We start from the raw sequence: 12,450 nt of genomic DNA, 5'->3' as shown, positions 1-12,450 counted from the left end.
AGCTAATGGAAAACTTGTCATTGTTAATTACATTATATACACAATATATCTGCATAGATTTCTACTAGCTTTGACTTTCTTTCTTTGCCCTACTACACAGAAAGATTTTGTTAATTATGATATACATAGTAGTAATTCCTGAAGAAACTGCTTGACATTGCACAATTATAAGGCACTTTTTTCTGTCCAAAGGTCACGTATTTGTAATCACAAGATTATTTTTATTTTCAGTAAGGTGTGTGGGCAGTTTTTTCCCTTTTCTATGTGAGGTAAATCAGTGACAAAAACTACATCTTAGCTGCTTAAATCCAAGTTATTCTAATACAAACGGAGCCCTTTCATACATGTTTGTCTTATGTCTCTTAAGGTAAGAACTAACATGAATCTTAGAGCAGTCTCTTGAATGTTCTTAAGTGCTTCCAAAAATCTTTATAAAATCATCCTACCTGTAGAGGGTAGTAAAAAGAAACACTTAAAACTACTTTCTAAAATAACCAAATCTGACAACAGAGGATATATTCTGTCCCTGATTTAGAATCAAATTGTACCCCAGTCCCTTTTAACCCCCCCACAACTGTTGACATTTGGAGGAAACGTAGTGAACTACAGGTAATAAGGACAATAATTACAGTTGATGGCTTCTTTTATTTAAAAAAAATTACATTAATTCACATTCATTCCATCAATGTCTCAGTTTAATAGTATTTTAAAAGTGTCCATGATTGCTTCTGGATTTGTCCCTGATTTGGCTGAGATTTGTTCCTCATTCACTGAGAGCTTTATGCTGTGTGGGTTATAATATTTACTCATCTCTCACGTTAAGTCGCCTGGATACTCTTTGTAGAAGCACTATGTAGTAACTCCTTCGATGCAACACTAGCCATGATATTTCTGTAAAGCTAAACTAAAACCAAAATCACTTATATAACATGTGCGTACATTTTCCTTCAAAGCCTAAACAAGAAAAAAAAGGAGCCTTTTGCTTTTAGCAACTTTTAGAATTTAATCCATTGTCCCATTTTGTGTTGGGGTTGAGCTACTTACGCTCCAGTCCACAACTGCTGGGCACACAGCTATATTCATCTACCTGACTGATTTACAGGTCATACTGTTACCAGACAGGCAGTTGGAAAAGCAAAACAAAAAAAGGCAGGTAGACTTAAACCCATTGGGTTATGTGGTACTTGAGGTTATGTAATTGCCTTGCTTCTATTGCACATAGGTAAAAAAACAATTTCTTTTGGTGGCAAGCTAGTGAAACAAGTATTAGTCAAAACCCACATTTGTAATGCTCTCCAAATGTGTGGCTCAAACCTTTGAAGTGAAACTGTTACTCGGTTTAATATACAGAATTAATAACACAGACTAACTCCCCCGACAGTGACCATTTTCTGCAGAATGTATAGTACGATGAGGCTATGAATACTCACTATGAATATTCATTACTCCACTTTAAAATCTGCATGCCTTGTCAGTCAGGCATGATTAGCATGCAAAGTCACAAGGCCTTCACATACCAATCACATTTGCCACACCCATTTATGCACATAAATGAGAGTGGGGTAGTGTTCCAATACAAAGCCCACAAGGCTACTGCATGGTGGGAGATAGTTACTTCACTCTCACTGGCTTAGGGTTGCCACCTTTTCAAATGCCCAAAGTGGGACAATTTTTGTACAAACGTTAGATTTTGCAAGGCAAAACATGCCAATAGCCAGTACAAAGGACAGAACTTCACTTTTTTGCCTAAATAAACACTTATTCTTGCAGCATTTTAGTTGCTTATTCTGTTTCTTATAATATTTAGGTGTTTCAGAAACAGAATAACTGTTTTATGCAGCTATTATATTAAATATAGGAAATATGTTTGTCCTAATATCTCAGGACATTTGCCATTTTTTCAATTTTTATGCAGGACACAACTGCCCAAAGAGGGACTGTCCCTCGCAAAGTGGGACAGGTGGACTGGTTGCAGTATGAAGCTGCAACAGTATCCTCAGTCTCCTCACCAACCCTGGACATGGGCATTTTATTAAGCCCAGGAGAAGCTAAGGTGGGTCCGGTACACCTGGTGAATGAGGAGAGGAGTGGTTGGCAGCTGATGGTCAGCTGCAAGGAGGAGAAGCAAACAAAACATGTAGAAGCTTCCAGACTGAAGGGACACAGAAGAAATTGCGTCATTAAATCATTAAAAAAATGACCAGATTTGATTCTTGGGCCATATTTAACTACAGAAACTAAATTAAAGTATATTGTTATCTCTAGTTATGCAATTCTGAATTAGGTAGCTCAGCACCTATATGTTTTTTATTAATTATATCATGATAGTTTACCTGATAAGATATTTTGCATTGAGAATTGAAAATGTGTTGAATTAAAATAAATTTATGCCAAGAATGAACTGAGGTTATATGACTGTGAACAGAAAAACATATGTGAACTGTTTCATTCAGTGCAACTAATGATTTTTTTTCCTTTCCCTTGACAAGGAAGAATGTAAGAATTTACTTCTTGCTTACTAGTTTACTTTCTGCTTAATTCTTTTCACACAGGTGTCAGATGTAAAAATGTGAAGGAAGACAGAAGCTTTTCATGGAAAATGTCAGGATATTTAGCAGGCAGATTGTGTCTGACAGATATCACTATCTGTTGCTCTGTATCATGGCAAGACCCCAAGAGAATTAATGGGAGAGCCCTGAAAGAAGCAACTATCTTTTCATGTTGGAAAATTGTTTTAAGTGAACACCATATGCTACCACCCCTGCTGGGGCAGACAGGGCACAGAACAATGAGGGTTTTTGAATCCACAGAAAAGTCACGATTCCTTTAGGGAGCAGATTTTGAAAAAAGTATAAAGAAATGGCTTCATTAATGCAAAGAACAGTAAATTAGATAATCACGTTATCTCTTTGGGCATGTGGCCTTTAGATGAAAGATTTTAAGACCTGATAGACCTGACATATCACATAAGATTTTAGCATTACAAACAGCTGTTATTTAATACTGAACTCATGTCTAACTTTGCATGGTCATATTTGTGCATTTTAAAAAAGCTAAGCACATCATCAGTATTGTTCATTTTTGTACTTCATCTGCAGATCATTTCCTTTTTATATTTTTTGCTCTACTGTTTTTTCCCCCAATGCAATGTCTCATGACTCATGTTTTAATGCCAAGCTTTAAAATCAAACCTTTAGTATATGTAATAGTGTTTTAAATGTATACTTATATTATTTTAAATAGTTTAAAATGCACATATACAACAGGAAACATTTGAGAAGATATTTTTCAAAGTGATGTGTTCTTAGACTTGAATTTTGCAACAATCAAGGCAGAACTGCCTGTTTTCAGTGTTGACCTGGGACCTTCGGCCTGACTATGTGATTGCTTAGTGTGCTACATCAAATAATATGAGGTCATAGTAAACAAACACAGATTGCAACAAGTATTTGATTACTTACCATACCAACATCCAAAGCTCTATTTGAATACTGATTTCTTTATTTATTTTTTTTACATTTAATTGTTAACTGGGTCGGGACACTCATTCTACTGTAATGTAGGGCAGCCATTTTGTAAGCTGTGAGATATCTAGGTCCAGATGTATGACTAGGAAATGTGCTAATGGCTGGGCACTCAAAAGCAGTAACCATCTTTATAGACCGTGGAATGGTTTGAAGAAAAAAAAAATGGAAGCATACTACATAAACAAAGCATGATAGCAGTTATGTCCGTCAAAGCATGAATAAGCGCAGGATCTGCAATGTTGGTTTTGTTCATCTTGAAACTACAGACCTTTTGTTGTGGGGGCACTAGTGAGACAGAGTAGTAGACATAGCCAAATTAATTCATTTCACTGATCCTGACACATTGAAAGTATGCATTTAATTGTTTAAATGAATCACTTTTATTAAAAATAATAATAATACAAAGGCGTGCAGCGAACTGCAACTGCCATATGAAATAAAAGAAAAATAAACATGAAGTGGAAGTCAGTTAAATGTAAGGTCTGTGAGCCTCATTAGTTTCAAAATCTCATAGGCTGAAAGCAAAGCTGGTAGTCAATAAAACAGAAATACAGAAGATTAAAGCCTATCAAAACTAAATCTGAACAGCAGAGGATTAACAGAGATGATCAAAGAGAAATAGTACAAACAAAGAGTTATGCAGCAATCCTACATTTTAAGTTAACAGTAGGGTAGTAGGAGCATATTACATAATTTGCAGGTTACAAAGCTACCAAAGGACATAGAATGGGGTGACCTTTGAGACCGATTTGAACAAGAACTGAAGAATAACCTTAGTTTATACAAAGAAATAATTCTAAAATGTACAGCTCATATGACAGGAAACAGAAAAAGTACCCCAAAACAACTTGCTTAGTCATTTAAGGTATCTACTTCTTTGATGTGAGACTGAGGAATTCAAACAAAACAGCAACAACTGTGCCATTCAATGTGTATTTCAGAAAAAATTCCAAGAGATCAGTCAGACAGGTGCATTTTAAGATGGAGACAGAAAGCTTCCTTGTGTGTCTGGGATTATAGGACATACCTTTGACATGCAAAAGCATTGACGCATAATAGATTTATGGCAGAACATCAACTCCATACTGACCAAAAACAACAAAACCATTAAATCACCTAGTAAACATGCCACAAGACAGGTAAAGGCACATGGGCACATACACATGCAATTCAGAACATTCTTACACACCACCAGTTATATCCCCTTACCTAGCCCTAACTCTAACTCTAACGCATACACACTTGTACCTACCTCCCACTTATCCTAACAGTAAACATTTGATATTCCTGCTTTTGACATACCATGCTCTTGACCAACAGTGCTTCTGATGTATATACACACCCAGTCATACACGATAATAGACTGTCAGTGCAATGAGCCTTCAGTACAGTCAGGCACCCGTACCTACATAAATTGGTAATACTTTGGGGTATATCAGACCAGTGTTCTGTATAGCAGCAGATACTGAAACATTCCTCTTAGTACTACAGAATAAAACCAAGTGAAATGCCACCCAACAAAGTCAGCCAAAGCCAATGAAAATGAAACAAATTAGCACTTCAAGTTGACAGCGTCATAACATATCATCAGTGTCTGAGTCCCTGTTGGAAAAGTAAGACAGTGAAGCTGTCACAGACATCTAACAGAAAGGGTTGAGGCAAGTGAACCAATGCAAACTAAAAAAATAGATTTCTGAGAAAATAGTCATCAGTACTAAGAGTTTACAAAGATAACAGAGAAAAAGAAATCTGAGCTAAAAGATTCCATGTTGTCAGAGACTGACTTGGTTCAAGAGTTTATAGAAAAAGCATTTTATGCATGTGTGTATGAATGCATGCATGTGTGATTTTCTTTCTTTCTATCCTTCTTTCTTTCTCTCTCTGTTTGTTTGCTTGTTTGTTTGTTTGTTTGTTTGTTTCATAGGTTCATAGGTTCATACTAGGCTATCTGCCCTAGGGCATTTATAAGCTTAGCCAGAGTGTGTTTGGCTTTCGCCACCCATTTTAAATTAATTTTGCTATGCCCTTTTTCGAGGTTAGTATACTGTGCCTCTGTCTAACAGTGACACAGAAGTGATACCCGGGGTAAACCTACGATCTCCCATCCACTCATCAAGATTCCTCTTGAAGAGAGTCAATGAGGGACTCTGCCTAACCTGGACTGGGATTTTATTCCAGAGTGAAGGGAGCCTCTGGGTTATGAATCTGTCCCTCCAGCATGTCCTATTTATTTCAGTGCTGAGGTTCAAGTCTCTCGAGCATGTAGCTCAATGGGATTTGGATTTTCTGAGATGCAGCATGTCCATTAATTCCGGGTTGGACATGGCTTTATACTTCAGGCACAGATCGCCTCTGAGCAGGCTGTATGCCACTGAGTAGAGCTGGAGTTTCTTTAACCGAGCAGCATATGGCTTCTGTTTGAGCCCTTTGATCCTCTTGGTGAGGTACTTTTGGGGTCTTTCCAGTTGCTGCAGGTGTCTGGTAAGGTACATCCCAAAAGGGGCATTGTACTCAATTATGGGCCTGATGAGGGATGAGTAAAGAGGCACGATGACCTTCCCTGATCTAGATGTGAATCCCTTCATGATTAGGTGGGCTATATAAAATGTTCTTTTAACCACTTTGGCCACGTGGTTGTCAAATGAGAGATTGCTATCAACTTGGGTCCCCAGGTCCCTAATTACTTCTTCTGTACTTAATGGATTACCACCTATGTGGTAATTTGTGGGCACTTTGTTTTTGCCAAAGGGGATGAATATACACTTTTCGGCGTTTAGCTTGAGGCCATGGCTCTGGCACCAGTTGTCTGTTTCTATGAGGCCCTTTTGGAGGATGCTTGTGTCGGCTGGAGAGTCGATTATGGCGCCAAGTTTGCAGTCATCTGCGAACTTGGTCAGCCACAGTCCTTCCGTGTTGGCCTGTACCTCCGAGAAATATATACCGAACAAGAGCGGTCCCAGGACTGAGCCTTGTGGGACACCACTTGTAAATGGTTTGGAGTATGACATGGCTCCAGCAATTCTAACCATATGGGTTCTGTCCTTGAGCCAGTTTGCAACCCATCTAGTGACATAGGGGTTTATATTTAAGCTGGTGAGCTTATCTATAATGCCCAAGTGGGGTATTGTATCGAAGGCTTTTGCAAGGTCCAGGTAGGCTGTGTGGACCACCTTCCCCTCGTCAATGGCCTTGGAGACTGTTTCAAAGAAATCGACCAGGTTTAAGAGGCAGGATCTGCCCTTAACAAAGCTGAACTGGGTAGGATCTAGTGTCTGTAGGTCCCTAATATCTTTATTTATGAGGTCCATGATGATCCTTTCCATAGCTTTGCAGACCAAGCTAGTCAGGCTTATGGGGCAATAGTTTCCAGGATCCGTTGAGGGACCACCTTTGTGGAGAGGGACCACAGTTGCTGTACACTACTCTTTGGGTACATATCCTGTAGTAAGGCTGAGATTGAACAGTAGTTTTATGTTTGGGTTAGCTCTTCTTGGAGTTCATGTAGGACGCAGCCCGGGACACCGTCTGGTCCCATTGATGCTGTGTTTTTTGCTTTGGAGAAGGTGGCTCTTACCTGACATCTGAGATGTCAGGGGGGCAGCACTCTGCTGGGATAGATAAATGCCCTTTTGGTGGGGAGGGGGGTGGGAGAATTTTGCGCTGAACCTAACAGCTAGGATGATGGCAATGTCTGTGAGTTCGGTGTATTTTTTGTCATTTTGGACTAATTCTGAGCCTATCTGGGAATTCCCACCCAGGTTCCTAACATAACTAAAGAAAGCCTTGTGATTATCCTTAGTGTCCTGTGCAATTTTTCTCTCGAAGCTGGCCTTAGACGATTTTATGAGTGCCCGTAGTTTTTTGCTAATACTGATCAGAGATCCCTTCCCTTTTTGGGATTTTGCTCTATCATGTAGTAGCTTCCTCCTTCTATTGTATAGTTTGTTTATGGCTGGGGTCCACCAGACAGGACGTCTGCCTTTGGAGGATTGGGTCTTGGTTTTATTTGGGATTGCAAGATCCATGCATTCCTGAAGGTGTTCATAGAATGCGTTTATAAAGGATTCTGCAGTCTGGGCCATATTTTCCACAGGCCCGGGGGCTTTGAAGGATTCCACCTCAGTTTTGAGGAGTGTGAAATTTGCTTTAGAGAAGTTTTTCACTGTGGTTTTCTGGGCAGGGGGTGGGGTTGGGATGTGAATATCCAGTGAGATTAGTTTATGGTCTGATCTTACCTGTGAGGGATACACTTCTGGTCTGGAGCATAGAGTCCCCATGTTGGTGATGATCAGGTCCAGTATGTTTTCCCCTCTTGTGGGGTGGTAACAAGTTGTTCCATAGCATATGAGTTTATAAATTCTAGGAACCTTTGGGCTAGGGTGTTGGAGCTAGAGTAATGCTCCCAGTCTATGTTTGGGTAGTTGAAGTCGCCCAATATAATGGTGTTTGGAGAGACCTTCATATTTTCCAGTGTTCTCAGGAAGGCCGAGTAGGGTTCCTGGGTTTGGGAGGGTGGTCTGTAGCAGGCTATAAACTGGAAGGCAGTTTTACCCACTGTTAGTTGCACATGGATAGTCTCTGATGCTTTGTGTTGTGCCACCAACCTGGAGGTGTGGGTATCTTTGACGAATATTGATACTCCCCCTCCTTTTGTGGTTCGGTCCAGGTTTTGGGGCCAAAAAGCATGGTATGAGGTATAACCTGGTAGTGCTGGGGTGCTCTCAGGAGCCTTGAACCAGGTTTCTGTTACTGCACAGATGTCAATGTTCTCCATGTTAAGGAGAGTTTCGAGTGTGTGCATCTTGAGGTTTAGACTTCTGGCGTTGAGTAGCATTACTCTTAGTTTCTTATCCCTTGTGATACCTATGGAGGTGGGTTTGTCTTTTCAGCCTTGCCTAAAAAAGGCACTATGGGGATAGCAAGAGCCTTTGCCAATATCCGAAAGCCCAGGAGTGACAGGTGCAAGCCGTCCCTAGCGAAGCATCGTGGCTTGTCGAGCATGTCATCCCAGGCTGACAGGCATTGGATCCCCTCTGAATGACACCAATACTTAAGCCAATTGTTGAAATTGAGCATCTTGTCTTCATATTGTGGCATCATTCTTGGTGAGAGTAAGATGCTACTCAAGGTCAGGGTCATACCGGCCTAGGCTACATGCTCAGAGAGCTCCTCTATGTCTCTTTTCATGTAGTCCAGGGAGGTACGTCTCAGGTCATTCACACCAGCATGGACAATGACTGAGTCATATTTGTACTTGCCTTGGAGTGACCTGAGTGCTTGTGATATGTGGTAGATCCTAGCGCCCGACAGGCAGCTCACCGTGACCTTCTCCTTGTTCAGCCTGGTGAGCGGGACGTCAGTGTGCCTGACGATAGAGTCACCTATTACAAGTGTATCAGGTGTGTTGTTTAGCCTTAAGGGCTGTGACTGCTCGGCACACTGGCTTTGTGAGCTATGTGTTGTACGTGTTTTGTTTTGGGGTAGCGGTTGCTTGGGTGTCTGCTTTGGAGGTCTCTGCTGCTTAGTTTTTGTGTGTTTATGTGTTTGGTTTGCTGTCATGGTAGGTCTATGTGAGACTGGAATTGTAGTGAGTGTGGTTTCCTTCTCCTCCTGACTGGTTACGCCAGTACTGAGTTGAGAGAGCTTAGCCTCCAGTTTGGCTATATGGTTGCATCTCTCACATGCATTGGAATTTGTTGGGAGGAGGAGAGGGTTGTCTGTGTACATGAGGCAGTTGTAACATTGCCTCAAGATTCCCAGATTCATCAGCTGGACTGGAGAGGAGATTGACAACTGACCTCTGGACATGCTAGAATAGTATTGGGAATTCCTTTATAATTGAAAAAAAGGGCCAACGGGGAACAAGGTACTCAAGGGGAGTTTGTGAGGGTGTAGTGCTTTTAATTTTTTAGTGCTGACTTAGTGAGCAAGTGCCAGGTAACTTAAATGCAATGTGTTACAGGTAACTTAAATGCAAAAATGACAAACAGTAACTTTCTTTCAAGTGAAACAAGGAAATAAGTACAGTAAGCAATGCAGATATCACTAGGGATCCACGGAAGTGCTGAAAAGCCGCGTTTTAGGTGAAATTAGCGTTTCAGGGAAATAAGCAAACAAACAACAAGCATACAAACAAAGCTAGATTCAGCAGGCCTGGATCTAGTCTATGCTACAGCAAACAAGGTGTACCAATTTCAGTAAGAAACAGTTCAAATATGCAGGCACTATAAGCCTTTAACCAGAAATTTCCAGCTCAGAAGGGCAGAGTCTAGCCTCTCCTCCCACAAGAGTGCAGACCACAAACCTTTTTAATGTAAAATAACTGGCCTGAAGCCCAAGTGCTTAAACCAGAACTAATACACTTTTAGAATAACAGACACTGAGCCCTCAGTCAGCAGTTCCCAACTTAGAAGGATGTAAGCTACCTGTCCTGCCACCACAGTGCAGGCCACAAACCTTCTTAATGTAAAACAACTGGTCTGAATCCCAAGTGCTTAAACTAAAAGGCTTAGAATGAGTTACACCAAGCAGTAGTAAATACAATTGAGTACTTTTAAGATGACACAAAAGCAAAATAAAGTAGGAAGAAACACAAATACAGTAAAAGCAGATACAATTTTTTTTTTTTTTTTTTTTTTTTTTTTTAAGTGGAAAGAGAGAAAGGAAAGAGAGAAAGGAGTAGCAGAAACTAAGCTGACTGGCCTTCTCAAATGTTCTCCCTGTACTGGTAGAATGAGGTAATGACACTAGACTGGGAGGAGGGTCCCAGATCAAATTTACACTAGGGGTGGGCAACTGCAAAGCCACCAACTATAGTAGTCCAGGTGACCTCAGTCAGCCAATGACCTCAAACAATTCTCTCTCACTGAAATGCCTGATGGCTTTGGCTAAACCAAGATGTCCCTGAATATGTGCTCAGACACACAGCCTCCACAAACACTAGGCCCAAATACAAGCCTGAATATGGAAATGCTACAAATATCCCCACTACTTAGAACAAACTGCAGAAATGTTTCTCACACCTGAAAAGCAGCAGTGAGCCTTTAAATGAAAGTATTAAACAGTTAAAGGAGCCTCTAGAAAAAAAGAGTTTAACTGCAACAAGTTATTACAAACAAACAACCCAACAGATGCTTAATAAAAGTGGACAATTTCCAGTTAATACCTCACACACAGTGAAACTAGCTAGAAAAATACACAGTACACAAAGTGTTATAAATAACAAAGAAATAAAGAACAAAATAAACAAAAAACAGGATACTTAATGCTATATATTAGAGCTCAAGAGTTTCCTCAGTGTCTTTCCTTCGATCAAGCTCAGTGTGAAATGGCAGAACACTCACAATTGAACTTTTTAGGTAACAGAAAGTTGAAACCTGAGACAGTTTTTAAGAAAGAAATCTCAAAAGAACCAATGAGGTGCTTAGTCTAAGCTGTAGTCCAGGTGACCTCAGTCAGCCAATGACCTCAAACAATTCTCTCTCACTGAAATGCCTGATGGCTTTGGCTAAACCAAGATGCCCCTGAATATGTGCTCAGACACACAGCCTCCACAAACACTAGGCCCAAATACAAGCCTGAATATGGAAATGTTACAAATATCCCCACTACTTAGAAGAAACTGCAGAAATGTTTCTCACACCTGAAAAGCAGCAGCGAGCCTGTAAATGAAAGTTTTAAACAGTTAAAGGAGCCTCTAGAATAAAGAGTTTAACTGCAACAAGTTATTACAAACAAACAACCCAACAGATGCTTAATAAAAGTGGACAATTTCCAGTTAATACCTCACACGCAGTGAAACTAGCTAGAAAAATACACAGTACACAAAGTGCTATAAATAACAAATTTTATTAATAATTGTTTGTTAGGTAACTTGTAGTTGGGTTGGAACAAAACCCTTTTCAACCACTACCTGGACCATATAACAAAGACATCAACATACATGTAGGAAAAGAGAAGCTGGTCTTTAGTATTACTATATTTTATGGTACAAATCAGTATACTGCACTATAGATATGGAAGCACAAATTAAACATGCACAACAATGCAGTAAACTGATTTAGAAATATTATAAATGCAGCAGAATATTACCAAGTTTAGCTGACAGTCCATGTTAGACATTAGTATCATGACACAGAATCTGGATTCAGAGTTATAATACAAGCAGAGGATTACTGAGTACCACAGACAAACAATAAGAGTTAGACATTACTCATAAATGTGTTCATATCAAGAAAATGAAATCTGGAAATACCTAGCCTGGCACTTTGAGTTGGGGTGTATGAAACTATACTGTTTCTCATCTCTAAAGCAAACATATTTATATTTTTGAGACAAATGTAATTTCAACTTTTTCTTGAAAACATAATTGTTTTATGCAGCTTTTTTCATAGATAAAATGTTCCATTAGCTGCTAAACATATTTCAGTTGTTTGTAATATGGCTGTGTTTTGCACTGGCTAATGGAGTATAAAAGGTAAGGCACATAATATTCTAGGAATTAAAACCCTGATGGCTATTGTCCATAGCCCAGGAGGGTATTACCCTAGCCCTGAGGAGCATTGTACCTTCACCCAGAATGATACCACAGTACAAACAAAAAATGATTGACTTCAATAATTGACTAAGTTTCTGGTGTCATTCTAAGGGGATCCAGTATCTGTCTGCTTGGGATGACATGATCGAAAGACCTCAATGCTTTGCCAGAGATGTCCTGCATCTGTCACCTCTGAGATTCCGGATACTGGCCAAGGCCCTTGCCACCCCTATAGTGCCTTTTTTAGGCAATGTCCAGAAGACCAAATTACTACCATAACAGTTACAAGCAAATATAATCTGAGGGTTATGCCACTCAACGTTAGAAGTCTAAATCTCAAGATGCACTTGTTCAAAGCACTCCATAAAATGGAGAACATTGACATTT

Source organism: Protopterus annectens, chromosome 11.part0, assembly GCF_019279795.1.
Source record: "Protopterus annectens isolate FY-2018-M chromosome 11.part0, PAN1.0, whole genome shotgun sequence".
NCBI classification, from domain to species: domain Eukaryota; kingdom Metazoa; phylum Chordata; order Ceratodontiformes; family Protopteridae; genus Protopterus; species Protopterus annectens.
This window is presented reverse-complemented; position numbering follows the sequence as displayed.